We start from the raw sequence: 14185 nt of genomic DNA, 5'->3' as shown, positions 1-14185 counted from the left end.
AGCCCTGCCCTTTGGTTTGACCTCAGCCCCCAGGGTCTTCACCAAATGCATGGCAGTGGTAGCGTCTCACTTGAGACATCAGGGATTCCAGGTGTTTCCGTATCTGGACGACTGGCTCCTTTCGGCCACCACCCGGCGTCAACTACTGCAGGCCAGAGACTATGTTCTTCAACTGTGTGTTCACCTAGGGATCTCCGTAAATTTCGGAAAATCCTTACTTCAGCCATCACAAAATATCTTGTTCATAGGAGCAGAGTTAAACACACGTCAATTAATTCTGAGGCTTCCCCCAGAAAGGATATTATCACTGCAGACTCACATACGTCTTCTACTCTTGTCAAGGAAATCTCCTGCAAAACTAGTACTGAAGGTGTTGGGCCTCATCTCAGCCTCCCTTATTGCAATTCCCTGGGAAGGCTGCACATGAGAGTTCTACAATGGCTACTGTTTGCTCAATGGTCATTTCAACAACTACCTCTAACACACGAGATTCTCATAACAAAGACTTGCAAAACAGATCTAAACTGGTGGCTCCAAACGTGCAACCTTTCCCAGGGAAGGCCGTTTGTACTACCCACGCCCACAGTTACGGTGACCACGGACGCTTCCCTGATAGGGTGGGGGGGCATCTTTCAGGGACAGACAGTCCAAGGCGAATGGACCAATTTGGAGTACAATCTGCACATCAATGTTCTAGAGTTGAGGGCAGTGTTTCTAGCGTTGCAACACTTTGCTCCCATTCTTCCTCTAGGGACTATTGCAGTTCAGACGGACAACATGTCGGTAGTCTGGTACATAAACAAACAAGGGGGAACCAAGTCCTATCAACTATGCAGAGAGGCCATGAGAATTTGGCAGTGGGCGGAGTCCACGGGTCGCTTTCTAATAGCAACGCACATCCCGGGCTCATCCAACGTCATAGCCGACAGGCTGAGCAGAGCAATTCTGTTACCGCACGAGTGGTCTCTAAAACAGTCAGTGGCGAAAAGGATCTTTCGCACGTGGGGCCAGCCTTCCTGCGATCTGTTTGCGTCTCCAATGAATGCCAAATGCAGGAGCTACTTTGCCCTATTACCCTCCAGGGAAGTCCCCAGGACGCACTGGTTTACGATTGGCCCCCGGGACTCCTATACGCATTTCCCCCATTTCCTCTGATATCGAAATTTCTCCAGAAAGCCAGGAACCTTCACAGGACGATAATCCTCATTGCTCCATTCTGGCCTCGTCAAATTTGGTTTCCCTTCCTGAAAATTCACTGCATTCGGGGACCCTGGATTCTGGACCCAGAGCCAGATCTATTGACTCACTCGTCAGGGGTTCCCCATCCCGCGCTCCTGTCACTCCATCTAGCAGCTTGGCTGCTCCAATTCCCAACTTAGCCAGGTCTGATCTCTTGTCACCAGCAGTCCAGGATATATTAGTGGCTTCGCATAAAGCTTCCACTACTAAAACATATACTAGCAAATGGAAACGGTTTGTATTCTGGGCGAATACACACCACGTTGATCCCTTTATAGCTCCTTTGAATAAGATATTAGAATTCTTAACAGACTTATTTCATCAGGGTGCTTCTCCTGCTACTCTAAGAGTTCAATTGGCTGCCATTTCGAATTTCCATGTGGAAGAATGTGGAGCTCCTATCATGGCTCACAGACTTTGTAAAGCCTTTTTAAAAGGAGTTTTTCATATTAGACCTCCGGTCAGATCTCCTACGTCACCTTGGAGTCTAAACTTGTTGCTATCTAAATTAATGTTGCCCCCCTTTGAACCTGCCTCTTCTTGCCCATTAAAATTTTTGTCCTGGAAAACTCTCTTTCTGGTAGCCATTACTTCTGCTAGACGAGTGTCTGAACTTCAGGCTCTCTCCATCAAGCACCCTTATTTGATCTTTCACTCTGACAGAGTTTCTCTTCAAACCAATTCATCCTTCCTCCCTAAAGTGTGTTCTATTAACAATATTAATCAGTCCATTGAATTACCCACTTTCTTCAAAACCACTCCAACAAAATGGAGTATATGTTACACAAATTGGATGTTCACAGACAGCTAAGGTTTTATTTGGATAGAACAAAAGATCACAGGAAAACAGATCAACTCTTTGTGGCTTTTGCTGATAGCAGGAAAGGACTTGCAGTTACCAAAAGAACTCTTTCTAAGTGGTTAACGGATTGTATAATCTATGTCTACGATTCTGCAAATCAACCCCTTTTAAACAAACCCAAAGGACATTCCACAAGATCAATATCTACGTCTTTGGCTCATGCAGCTCGCCTACCTCTGGATGCTATTTGCGGCTGCTACCTGGTCTAAGCCACATACATTTATTTCTCATTATAAAGTAGATAAGGTTTCTAGGGACAGGGCAACCTTTGGTTCCACTGTGCTCAAGAACGTCCTCCCGTGAGTTCCTCAGGATCAAGGAGCTAGGGACGCTACCCATGTGTAAGAACAAACGGCGAGATTGAACACTATCACATATAGAAGTTATGTCCTTACCATAACGTTCCATGTGGAGTGTTCATCTCGCCTTTGTTCTTACAGTCCCACCCTCCCACCCTTAGGAAGAACGTTCTTTGATGCCTGGCCAGAAGCATTTTTGCTACTGTCATTATTCTGTGTACATAGTTGGTATACACATATACTTTATATGTGTCTGTTTATGTATGTATAGGTGTATGGCATGAATGTGCTATTATGTAGATTGGTTTGCTTGCAAACTAGATCTGAGGTAAAGGCAGAGGGGGATTGTGGGTATTAGATTGTCTCGAGCTTCTTCTCGATGCAGAGCTTGCAAGAGGCCGGCACGGAGCCGAGGATCGGCTCCGAACCCATGTGTAAGAACAAAGGCGAGATGAACACTCCACATGGAACGTTATGGTAAGGACATAACTTCTATTTAGTGTCGTTAAGAACAGGACAATGTGAGGTGACTATTGTGGTATGTTCTTAACTTCACTTCAGTGTATCTACCAAAGCTTTACATTTCATGTCGTGTATTTAATACTACAGGTAAATAGGTTGAAAAATTCATTAAGTTGTTCCATCTTTCCACTTTTCACCTATGCCATCTGGTGTTTGTGAGTGTTTATTGTAACATATTGCTTATGTTTTGCATAATTCCATAATAACTTTGTTGGCCTCCTTTAGCTGACCTCCTCCTCCTCATCTTCCTCATTTTCTTTTTGTCACACAGTAACTATAGAGGTCATTACGTGTTGGCCCATGAAGAAATCTGCAGCTGTTGGCTGTTGCATTCATGTCCTCCCCACTGTTCAGGCATGTTAATCAGGAGTCCATCTTGAAGCAGTTCTGTAACTCATTTTCTAATTCTCAAAAAGTTGTAGTTAGTAGTCATTACCTTCTTTATTTACTCTTGACCTCCCCGAACCTCATCTGGATTCCTGTCCACGTTATGGCCATGGCTTTATGTGTGCCATGCTGCTTGCATGCTTATTGGAACAGTACACTCTCGCAGGACTTCAAAAATGTATCCAGTTTTCTTTTTTTTAAAGTCACAGTGCAGTGATTTACTGCCCAATACAATGTCCCTAGACTTCAGTCTGATGAAGGAGAGGACCATCTTCAGTAAATATCACAGGACTTGTGCACTAGTGTCAGCTCTGCCAGATAGGTAGAAATTGGCCGAGTATGTCGCCATCTCCTCAACCCACAGTGCACTGCTTCCTACTGCTGCTCTCTTGTTCTTTTCCACCTTGGAAAGCTCACAAGCAGAAAGTAATGGCCCAAGTTTCAGTCTTCATTTTTTCAATGCTGACTTTTTTTTCCGTTATTTTATTGGGTTCTCACGTACTACTGCATTATGTACTGGACTGCAGTTCATATTGCAGATCCTCTACCTCTTAAAGGGATTTTTCTGCAGCTTTTCTTTTTATTTGCTGACATTTTACACCTCTCTTTTCTTTGGATATAAAGCTCATCCCCTCTCCTTCAGTTATAACTTCTGTATCAACTAAGTGCACCTATGGCAGGCAACTTCTGTCTGCTAAGAGAACACTAAGCATTTGAACTGCTTAGGACCAGAGTGCAATACTGTTATTTAACAACCAAGCAACATTGAAAAAAGGCCATGTAGGATGACTTGTAGTCTAAAGAAATAATTAAGAGGAGATTCTCCAAGATCACCACCTATGGCGTCTTTCACATTAGACAGCAGTGAGATATACCGGGAAAGAATCAAAATTCTCTAAACTCCTTTGTTTAAAACAAATGGAGTTATCAGATTTCTCCAAACTTTCTGGTTTATAGCAAGAAAGTTTTACTGTAAAATCTTTCAGAAAAAATGTGGATCTTTATGACTATGAAGAAAATGGATTTATCAGTCCTGGCTATGCCTCGTTCAGATTCAGACATGTCTGCAGTATCACAAGTTTTAATACCAAAACCTTTTCTATGGAATTCTTTGAGCAACAGGGGGATGTAACAGTTGAACTACTGAACCCCCCATTTAATGGAATCCATAATAGGGGTGCCATCTTCTGATGAAGCAAAGCTTGCCTTTTCTTCTCTGTCTTGTTATATTTGACCATATATACTGCATATCAGCTGCAGTCAACTGGTTTTAGGTATTAAACAATCGGATAGTAAAACACCTGTGAGAGCTGTTATCCCTGCTCCCATCATTTAATGTTCCAAAAGTTTTAGAGGCCCCTTAGGCTGTGCTGACTATGTTTTCATGTCTTGTGACACACCATTGATATTCAAACTGATAGCTGCTAAAATACCTACAAGAGTATTGTAGAGGTTTCCAGTCTTTATCTACTGATGATCACTGGTCATGGGCTGATGTCAATATCATTGATATTGGTGTGCTCAGCATCTGTGCCACTAATTCTTTGTGGCTATGGGACCTTTGTATTTATTTCCTTTGATGTCTGTTTACTCTGTGTCAGTTAGGACATATTTGGTATTACTGACCACTGTCATGAAGGCTACCACCAGATCCTTCTTAGAGAGGTTGGGATGTTGTCATAATGGTTAAGGTGTATACTTCACAGACACAAGGTACATGGTTTGATTCTTACCCTTGAGGGGAACTTGGCTAAGCTTAAAATGGCAAACGGGTAGCATGGCTAGTTCTTACATATAATGGGGTTGGGAGAAATTGAGAGAAATTGACTAGGTTTAAAATGGCCCGCAAGGGCAGCTAACCTAATACTTACCTATGAGCCAAATACTGTGCGACTACCACAGTAAACTACAATTCTCCTTTCTTTGTCCCACAGTCACTGCATTAGACTTCTGCCTTGCAATCTTCCCATACCTCTGCCTCTCATCATAATTCTGCATTGTGAATTTTCATCCTGAAACAACTTAATTCAATTTGTCTGCATTTCTCTAACAGCCCTGCTGCTTCAAAATGCAGAGTGGAGACCCCTGCTACAGATATTCAACAACTGAAGCATCTTACAAAATGTCTGCAACAAAACCCTTCACTTAGAGCCACACATAGACCCTCCTACAGAGCATATGGGAGACAAGGATAGTGGCATTTTCCACTGATTTGACAAGTCCTGTAAAGATGCTGCTGCCAGTGGCACTTTTTTTTCCTGGGTGAAGTTTTGGTTAGTGTGACAAATGAGAAATGACTAAGTGGTGACATGTCTTCTCATGAAAACTGACAATACGTAGCAAGTTGCGTCAGTGTCATTTATTTAGTGCTGTTCACATCTTTGATTCTTTTCAGCAGTGAAATGCAGTTTGTGAGATTTAGGCCTACTGTCTATTGCATTGCAACCTGTTTCCTTGACATACAAACAACAATGACACAGCAGTATATAGGATAGGTTAAAAGCATTTATACTCTAGTAGTTTTATATTCCATAGAATATAAATTTACGTGCACTGCAGGTACAACTAAGAGCTTGCCTTTCATGATGCAAATTTGTCTTGAGATAGAAATGCTGAATTTTCTGCACTTTTTTCCATGTACAAGGAAATGTATGCAGTTTTGGTGACTTGCCTTTTCCCCTCTGTCAACTGCCTGATATGTTTCACAGTTTTTTGTTTACAGCATCCCTTGCCAGGGACAACATACCCTTTAGCATAAAGCAACAATCAGTGTAGTTTCTTTGCAAAGCTGTCTTCAACTCTTCTGGTACAACTGAAGTAAAGCTGTCATCATTTTCAGTGTAGGACTCGAGAACTAGCACAAAATACAGCCATCTTTGCTGCATGCATTATGTGTTGTCCTGTTAACTGGTTTCATTGGTATTAATGTATAGTCAGAGCTCTTAGTCATTCATGATCAGTTTCTTCCGTCTGGACTTTATTGGCATTTTCTATGTGGCAGTGGCCTAAAAAAGGGTGTATCTACTGTAACATGAGCGTATATAACATGAACATATGATGCTGTATGCAGATTTATGATTGAAGCAGATGGTGCAAAGAAACTGCCAGTCTTGCCAGAATCACTGTCCCCCAACATCACTTATCCCAGATGTTCATCGTGTTTCACTGTTGCAGTCATTACACTTGCGTTAGCCTGCTGGCAGCCTACCTGCAGTCTGCCTGAATTACAAAGTCCTGGTCCAGAGTCTGTTGCTGTCGCCTCTTCCCTGACGTCAGTGCGCCAGGGGTATATAAGATGCAGCCAACGCCATTTTCTTCAGTCTTTCTTGCCGTGCGGTGCCCGAAGCAAAAGCAGTTCGCAAGTGCCGGTCGGCCGACTCCTGAGATTTTCGAAATTGAATTTCAGATCCGAAGTCTTCAATAAAGCTATGTACCCTGTTGGGGAAACTTTTTTCTTGCTCCAGACCGATGTCAGAAAAAGTTAACAATTGTATTTCTTGTGGGAAGCAAATACCTCATAAGGATTTTCATTCTTACTGTATTCCTTGCCTAGGCCCTGACCACGACGTTGCTAGTTGTTGGTTTTGTGCTAGATTTAACCAATGCACTATTAAGCGTCGGTACGATTTTGCAATTCATTACTTTGGCCGAAAGTTTAACTATATAATGTCGTCGGAACAGCCGATGACCGGAGTTCATAAAAAGCACAAGGAAAAAGAAAAGGACAGGCATCCGAGGTCCAAAACCGATGACGAAGCCTCTTTTAGGCCAGTCGCCGGTTCTCAGTGTGGCGATTTTGCAGCCCCTGACACCCGCTACCTCAGAGCCACAGGCCGCCTCCAACTCCCACATGGAGACAACTAGGCCTCTGGATGCTCAAGGTATTGAGCCTTCGGAAACTAATCCCTCACACTGGTCTGGAGCCGCTGAGCAGGCATCGGCTTCTGAGGGTGTTTTCAGACCTACACAGCTTTATATCAAGCCAACTTCAGCATCCAAGACAAAGACTAAAACAGCTTTATAGACAAGGAAATAAGTACAGCATTCTCCAGGACAGACTTCCATGCCTAAGAAACAGATGCTCAAAATGGCCGAAGACCTAATTACTTTGATCAGGGATTCCCATCCCCCTCCTGATAAGAGGCCTAGGCAAGACACTGAAAATGATTCCTCTGATCAGGTTTCCATTTCCTCTGACTCCTCTTCAGTACAGGGATACTCTCTTCCTCCCTATGATAATTCTGATGCTGAAGAATCTATTCCTTCAGCTTCTCCTCCTGAGGATTATTCCTTTGAGGAAACCCTGCATACCATGAGGGAGCATTTCCACTGGGAGAGCCAAGATTACTCAGAATCTAAGAAAAGGCTCAGAGACTTTCTTCTACTGCCTCAGCATAGAACTTTTGCTATTCCACCTGTTCTAGACATTGTAGATGATGTATTTTCAGAGTCCGGACTGTCTCCCGACTCTTTAACTCCTGCACCTGTTAAGCCAAACAGATACTACAGGGTTCCAGATTCTCATAAATTTCTATATAAAAACCCTGCTGCTGACCCAGAAACTATATCTTAGGGTCCCAAAGGGGTCAAAGCCTCTACTGCAAAAATCCCTGTCCCCTCAGATAGGGATTCAAGGGCACTGGACAGATGGGGGAAAAAAGTTTACACTTCTGCTACCTTGGCTGTAAGGGCTTTAAATTGTCAGTTTCATATGCTTAAATATCAGCAATACTTAATGTCACTGCTAAAACAGAAAATGTTGACAAATTCTGAATGTTCTGAGAACAAGGAAATGCAGGATTTATTGCATGCAGCTGAACAAGTGGGAAAACATACTTTGCAATGTGGTTTTGATTCACTGGAGACCTCTTGCAGGGCCGCTGTTAAAGGTTCTGTCATTAGAAGGCATGCTTGGTTAAAGGAACAGAATCTGCCTGATCATGTTAAAGCAAAATTATTGGATGCTCCGTTACAGCATGATACTTTGTTTTGTGTTAATGCAGAAGAGGTGTTGAAGAAAATAGGGGATAAAGCTAAATCTATGCAGACAGTAAAGGATTTATAGGTTCATAGGTTTATACTAGGCTATCTGCCCTAAGGCATTTATAAGCCTAGCCCAAAGTTTTGTGACTTACGCCACCCCTTATATGAAAAAATACTGTGCCCATTAATTTGTTGTGCCTCTGTCCAGCAGTGACACAGAGATGATTCCCGGGGTAAGCCTACGATCTCCCATCCACAGGTCATGATTTCTCTTGAACAGAGCCAGCGAGGTGCTCTGCCTCACATGGACCGGGATTTTATTCCACAGCATAGGGAGTCTCTGAGTGATAAATCTATCCCTCCAGCACGTCCTATTTATATCCGTGCTAAGGTTTAAGTCGCTTGCTCTAGTGGTTTTGGTACATCCCGAATGGGGCATTGTACTCGATCATTGGTCTGATAAGTGAAGAGTACGGGGGAACAATGACCTCACTAGATCTGGATGTGAATCCCTTCATGATCAGGTGATTCTTACAAGTACAGCCACCCAGATTTAACAGGAACTGGCCTTCTAAGAATTGGTCCTTTCCAGTGTCAGACAGGCCACAAAGAGGCAGATACAGATGCCCTAGAGGCAGACAACAGCCCCAGGGCTCATACAGGCCCAAACAATGGGGTGCTTCTACCTCCAAAAGCTGAGAAGACAAATCACAGCCATATAGGAAACAGTCCCAATGACTTCCCTCTGCCAATGCCAAGCACTTATCTTTTGGCAGCACTCTTAGGGGGAAAGCTAACACTTTTTTAACAAAATTGGCACATGATCACCCAGGACAAATGGGTCTTAAATATAGTCTCTCAGGGCTACAGGTTCCACTTTCACACCCTTCCAAAGGCAAAATTTATGCCAGACCTGCCACACAATCAGTGGGCAGAGGCACAAAAACAAGTTTCATCTCTCATGGACATGAGGGCTATTCAGCCAGTACCACAAGAGCAGGGCCAAGGATTTTACTCAAGACTTTTCTTAGTACCAAGAAAGGACAAAGCCTGGAGACAAATTCTGGACCTGTCTATTCTAAATACTTTTCTGGACATTCCAAAATTCAAAATGTTGACTCTGCAGCAGCTTCTGCCCATGCTGGGCAAGAAGGCTTGGCTTGTAACTTTGGACCTCAAAGAGGCATACCTGTATGTCCCAATCAGACAGTCTTGCAGAAGATACCTCAGATTCATAGCTGGCTCAATGCACTACCAATTCTCTGCACTGCCCTTTGGCTTATCTACTGCACCCAGAGTCTTCACAAAATGCCTGGCACCAGTAATTGCATTTTGCAGACAAAGAGGAATTCAAATATATCCCTACTTGGATGACTGCCTTATTCAAGCAGAGACCAAAGACATTCTACTAAAGCATCTGGCGTTTGTAAAAAGATGACTAATTTGCCTAGGGTACACAGTAAATGAAAATAAATCAAAACTAGTACCCTCTCAAGAGATAATATTCCTGGGTGCAAGCTTAAATACAACTTCCCAGATGGCTTATCTCACGACAGACAAACAAAGGCAACTGACTTCTTACTTCGAAAGCATGGCAACAAAGACCCAGTTATCTGCATGAAAAATTCTGCAGGCTCTGGGCTACATGGCATCCTGCATTCTGCTAACTCCATATGCAAGACTGCATATGAGGAAGCTACAATGGTATCTAAAAAGTGTTTGGACTCAATATTGCCACTGCCTGGAATCATTAATTTTACTCATTCCCTGCCTGCAGCAGGAGTTTCGATGGTGGGCACAGGCCTGTCACCACAAGGGACAGTCATTCACTTTACCCACAGCCAGGCAAACACTAACAACAGATGCATCAGATTATGCCTGGGGGGGCCCACATGGCAGGAAAATGTATTCAGGGCACATGGCCCGCAAGCCAAAGGCATCATCACATCAATCAAAAAGAGATGCTAGCTGTACAAAATGCCCTGACAGCCTTCAAGGACCTACTTCATCCAGGACAGCTGCTGATAAAGACGGACAATACTACAGTCATGTGGTACATAAACAAGCAGGGAGGTACACATTCTTACCCCCTCTGCAGACAAGCCATGATTTTGTGGAACACGGCATTGACTTACCAAGTACACCTGCAAGCACAATTCCTGCCAGGAAAAACAAATGCTCTGGCAGACGAACTAAGCAGAAACTTCATGGATCCTCACGAGTGGAAACTAGATCCACAAATTTTCAACATGATAACAAGGAAATGGGGATGCCCAGACATAGATCTATTTGCCTCCCCCCACAACTGCCAACTACAGAGATTCTGCACAAGGATTTATCACAAACAAGCATGGAAAGTGGATGCTTTGTCATTCAGCTGGAACAACCTTACAGTATATGCCTTTCCTCCACTGCCTCTCCTCCCCAAGGTATTCCTAAAGGTCAGACAAGAGAAGCCACAAATGATACTGTTGAATTGTTGAACATGCTCCATCTTAGCAAATCCAAATCTACTCGAGCTACATGCTCTAGGGATATAAACCTCAACACAACAATGAATAGAACATGCTGGAGGGATAGATTCCCTTCGCAGAGACTACCTTTACTATGGAACAGGGTCCCGGTCTACATAAGACAGAGCCCCTCACTATCACTCTTCAAGAGGAACCTTGATGAGTGGATGGGTAACAGAAAGGTCACACCGGGGATCACACCAACAGCACTACTAGATAGGGGCCAAGGGTACTAGCTGCTAGTACAAGGGTCTAGGGAACTACTAAAGGGGCGGTGAATACCACATAACGTGGCTGGGCTAATATATGCCTTCGGGCAGATAGCTCAGTACCAACCTATGAATGCATACCCCAGATTGGCCACGCCAGCACTGGTACCCAATCCTAAGGAGCTTGTCTCAAGGCCCAGCCTGGACATTGCCTCAAATTCCTCATTTACTGACCCAACAAAACAATCAGATCCTGCACAGCCAACTCAGAACCCTAAATCTGGCTGCATGGCGGATAGTGTAACCATTCAGAATACACCTCTCTCTAAAGCGGTTATGGATGTTATTTTGGAGGCCAGGAGGCCCAGCACCAGAAAATCTTATGCAGAAAAATGGAAGAGATTCTGTGCTTGGAACCAGGCACAAGGAATTGACACGCTTGTTCCAAATATTTCTCAGCTTTTACAATACCTAACTGAGATGCTGGACAAAGGCCTATCCTTCTCATCAATTAAGATCCATGCCTCTGCCATTTCAGCTCATTACAATACGGACCCACCTATTTTTTCACATCCATTACTTAGGCAGTACCTCAGAGGGGCCAAAAACATAAGACCTCCAAGGAGAGCACTAGTACCTGCATGGGACCACAATTTTGTCTTGGAAAAACTCACACTGCCTCCTTTTGAGCCAGCCAATGCAGCTGAGATAAAATACTTATCATGGAAAACAGCTCTGCTCCTAGCAATAACTTCAGCAAGAAGAGTCTGAGTTACAGGCATTAATGGCTGTGGAACCTTTTATTATCTTCCATCTGGACAGGATTTCTCTATGGACAAACCCAACATTTATGCCTAAGGTAGTGTCCAGTGTGGCTCTTAACCAAACCATTCATTTGCCTACATTTTATCCAAACCCACAGAATAAAGGGGAGAGATGTCTGCATTCTTTGGACATACACAGACAGCTACGCTTCTACTTGGACAAAACTAAAGCTTTCAGAAAGACTGAGCAACTTTTAGTAGCATATGCTGCAGGATCACAAGGAAAGGCTATCTCGAAGCAGATGGTTTCAAAATGGATAGTACACTGCATTCGTTTCTGCTATTCACAACATGGCAAAGCAGTGCCTAAGGGCATTAGACCACATTCGACCAGGGCAGCAGCCACCTCAGCAGCCTTCCTCAGAGGAGTACCAACCAAGGATATTTTGGAGGCTGCAACTTGGACTTCAGTGCACATTTTTACTAAGCACTACCACTTACCTCTTTACTGTAAATCCAGAGCAGGCTTTGCCACTGCAGTTCTGCAGGGCCTCATAGCCACTCCTAATTCTATTTAGACCCAGCCGCCTAACCTCAGCTTTGGGATTCAACCCAAGTATAATGACTGCAACAGTGAAACACGATGAACATAGTACAGTTGTGTACCTACCATAAATGTAGATGTTGGAGTGTATTCACTGTTGCAGTTCAGGTTACCCACCCACCATCCCCCTTTCTTTGCTGGGACTTATCTGTACTTTTCTATTCTATACAACCTATGTGGTGTATTTGTTTGTAGATTAAGGTAATGTTTATTTTTCTGCATGCATACTTATTGGCATAATTTTCAGCCTACCAATTTGGTGGCATGCTTTTTATAAGCAATGTTTTTAGCCTACCCTTTTGGGGGGCACCTGACGTCTGGGGCAAGAAAAACTGAAGAAAATGGCGTCGGCTGCGTCTTGTATACCCCTGGCGCACTGGCGTCAGGGAAGAGGTGACAGCAACTGATGCCGGACCAGGACTTTGGAAATCAGGTAGCCTGCCAGCAGGATAACCCAAGTGTAATGACTGCAACAGTGAATACACTCGAACATCTACATTTATGGTAGGTACACAACTGTACTTTTCTCTTAAAGCATTCCATTGCTTCTTTCTTCTTGATTGCTACAGGCAAGTATCTCCATGTCTCCCAACCCTCTGCATGAAGTAGCCTTATTTCCTAAGTTTGACACATTCTAGGCTTCTATGCATATACTGGCATTTGTTTCAGAAGTAGCTCAGTCTCGTTTCACCTTTAGTAACTTGTAACAGTTGTATTGCATATATGTTCTGTTGTGCTGACATCCTTAATTTTCTGTCAGTATTCCCAGCACAGCTACAGTCATGTCCCATTGTTCTCAGAAGGAACATTCCATGCACTGCCCATCATGGACTGCTTTGCAGGCATACTCACAAGGTAAATCATTCTGCTCATAATGCATAGGATGCATTGGTGCATTGGCACATTGTTATACTGCAATTCCTTCACTTCCCTGAAGCATATTGTTAACAGCATAACTATAGCAGATGCGTACTTGGAGATGTGCACATATTACGTTATGCTCAGCTGTTATATTCAAGAGATTAATCGCATGATAACTGCTGATAATTCCACAGCACAGAAGGGTTGTCTGGTATACTTGATTTGTAAGACACACAGTACTTACAAATAACGTGCAGATGTAGATAAATACAAAGTTATAATGTACATCTATTGCTTTCACATACCATTGAGCTCTGCACTGCATGCAACTTAGGTGGAATAAGAGAAGCACACAGTGATCTGATACACAAAACATTTGTCATGTAATGCCACAAGAGACATTTTTCTTTGTGCAAGTGCTTCTCCTTTTTTTTCCCTCTGCCTGAGTAGCGGACTAGAGTGCTTTACATTTTGAGGTATGTCTAGTGGTATTATGTCCCACTGACATTCTCTATAACTCGGTGTTTAATGTTAGTATTTAATTAAGCAAGTAAACAGTGGCATAAAAATGTACAATCCTGATATTAAATGGCAAGTAAATAGTGATGAGTAATGTACTTCAGAAATAAGCAAAGGCGATTAAGTATTTTTAAAGCCAATTATATATAATAAGTGGGATATGAAAGAGTACTGAATGCTTTTAATAGCATATGTTCTTGCTTTGTTAATGGAATTAATCAGTAGAAATTTTTTTCTGTAGGACTAGAAGATAGATAAATCCCTGACCCCCACATTTTTTTTAAACAAAAGTTGTGTGTATAGAAGAAAACGGCAACTGTAAACCTCTCAACTTTGTTACTGTGAGGCCATTTAACATGTCAGCGTTTAAAGAAATATAATGGATTACTTTGAAACTTTAAAAATTGAAAATGCGAGTCTGCT

General features: G+C 43.0%; 1 protein-coding gene across 3 annotated transcripts in view; it reads left to right on the top strand.

The window, feature by feature from the left end:
• The window catches only part of IKZF2 (IKAROS family zinc finger 2), a 932087-nt gene that overhangs the window by 125267 nt on the left and 792635 nt on the right, over positions 1 to 14185 (top strand). The gene's annotated exons all lie outside the window — the stretch shown is intronic.

The sequence above is a fragment of the Protopterus annectens genome, chromosome 6.part1, assembly GCF_019279795.1.
Source record: "Protopterus annectens isolate FY-2018-M chromosome 6.part1, PAN1.0, whole genome shotgun sequence".
In the NCBI taxonomy this organism is placed as follows: Eukaryota; Metazoa; Chordata; order Ceratodontiformes; family Protopteridae; genus Protopterus; species Protopterus annectens.
The sequence above is the reverse complement of the archived record's forward strand: the minus strand, read 5'-3'. Positions and strand labels throughout refer to the sequence as shown.